Source organism: Canis lupus, chromosome 6 (genome assembly GCF_003254725.2).
Source record: "Canis lupus dingo isolate Sandy chromosome 6, ASM325472v2, whole genome shotgun sequence".
Taxonomy (NCBI): domain Eukaryota; kingdom Metazoa; phylum Chordata; class Mammalia; order Carnivora; family Canidae; genus Canis; species Canis lupus.
In genome coordinates, this window is record NC_064248.1 from 55,086,634 (window position 1) to 55,088,576 (window position 1,943).

General features: G+C 72.5%; 1 non-coding gene across 1 annotated transcript; it reads right to left on the bottom strand.

Moving 5' to 3' along the window:
* Window positions 1–215: 215 nt before the first annotated feature.
* TRNAR-UCU (transfer RNA arginine (anticodon UCU)) lies at window positions 216–300 on the bottom strand. Its single transcript is given in 2 exon segments — window positions 216–251; window positions 264–300. It is a non-coding gene; the product is annotated as a tRNA-Arg (tRNA).
* Between the last annotated feature and the right edge of the window lie 1,643 nt (window positions 301–1,943).

A 1,943-nucleotide genomic window follows, 5' to 3' on the forward strand; every position in this document is an offset into this window, starting at 1 on the left:
GGCCCGAACCGCGAGGCCTGGCCGGGCCCGGACCCCGAGCCACGGAGCCGAGGGAGCGGGGCTGGGAGCCTGCCGGCTGCGCAGCGGCCGCCGACGCCGCGGGCAGGAGGAGAAAGGGCGGCGGAGCAGAGGCCAGCTCAACCGTCTGGGGGGAAAAAAGAGGGAGTAGGAAAATGATGGCGTCAGAAAATAAATTTTGGGGGAGGGAAAAACTGCGACTCCGCCGGGACTCGAACCCGGAACCTTTGAATGTCCTCAGCCTCTAGAAGTCCAATGCGCTATCCATTGCGCCACGGAGCCACCTGTTGGAGTCTCGGCGCATCTGCTGTGTTAAGCCAGAGGCGACGGCCCCGCGCCCTTCCCACCGCCCCCTCGGCCGTTCCCCGGGCCGCCCGTCCGCGCAGCCGAGGCCAGGGCGCCGCAGCCCGGGCCGCCGCCACCCAGGGCGAGCCGCAGGGGCCGTCCCTCGCCGCCGGCCCCGGCCCCCGCCGATCTGAGGGCGGCCACGGCCCGGCCCCCGGCCTGCCCGGGACAAACCACGCCCGCGCTCTCCGGCCCCGGCCCCTTCCTGCCCCGAGCGCCCCCGCCTACCGGCTCTCCCCGGCGGCCGGCCGCGCCCCGCCCGGACCCGGACCCGGACCCGGACCCGGACCCGGGCCCGGCCGCCGCGAGGCGGAACCAGCGGGCGGAGGCGCCGGGCACTTACGTCGCACCTCTCAGCGGCCGATCTCGAGCGGCGGCCGCTGGCGGGTCCCGGCTCTTCCCCGGCCGGGCCGCGGCGGCGTCTGTGTGCGTGCTTGTGCGTGTTTTATTTGCGCAGGGTTCGGTAAAACGGGGTGTGGGTTGCATTTCGCCCCCCACAGACCCGGAGCCGAATTTCGGAGGCCTCCGGGCCCTGGGGGCCTGCGGGGGTCGACGCGCCCCGCGCCGCAGCGGCCTCCGAGGGCTCGCCCGGGGCCGCCAGCCGCCCCCAGCCCGCGCGCCGGGCGCTCGGCGTGGGCGGCAGCCGCGAGGGTGGCCGCGCGCGTGGGAGCGCCGGGAGCCTGCGAGTGCGGCTGCGCGCGGCCGCGGGGCCTCCCCGGGCGGCGGCGGGGTCGCCTCCAGGCAGGCGGGTGAAGGGGTCGCGCGCGGGGGGGGGGGCGGGGCTCGGGGCGCAGAAATCCCCATCGGCGCGGCCCCCAGGCCCCTGGAAATGGACGCTCCAAGTAAACGCTGCGTGGTTGCTAGGCAACCGCTGCCGACGGCCCGGCGGGCCGCGCGCTCCCCTCAGCCCGCGGCTCCGCAGGCCCCGCCCCCGGCAGCTGCGGCCCCCGCGCCGCGCGCGCCCTCGAGGTCGGCCCGCAGGCCGCGCGAGCCCGAACGACCCGCCGCAGCGCCCGAACAGAGTAGTGTCCGCCGTCCTGAAGAGGGAAGGGGAGCTCCCGGGAAGACCCGAGTGTGGTAGGCGTCTCCCCTATTCTAAGCTAATTTATCCGCACCACAGCGCTGTGAGGTGGGCACCGTCGTCCCCCTCAGAAGGGGCCCCGCAGCTGAGAGACGCTGTTACTTGTGCAGGGACACCCCGCTAGGAAGTATCGAGAACTGTGAAGAATCTCCCCTTGCAGGCCAACAGGTGAGCTTGTCAGGTGCGTGGATGCCCACGGCGCCCTCGAGAGTCCTGCGTCCGAAAGGAGGACCGGTTACAGCGGAAGCAGTAGCCAGGGTGCCGACACGGTGGTGGTCGTCTGCACCCCGGTTCTCACAGGAATGAAGCGGAGGGGCCCAGATGGGTACTTGCACACAAAGGGGGTCGCATTGCAGGAAAGGGATGCTGAACTTGGGGGACGCGCCATGATGGGCAAGCAGTAAGCAAGCCTTCTCTTTGCCCCATGGGGAGACACCCTCGTCCCTCAGTTGGCTCACTGCAGTCGCCTGAGAAATGGCCCAAGTGAGCAGGGTCTTAC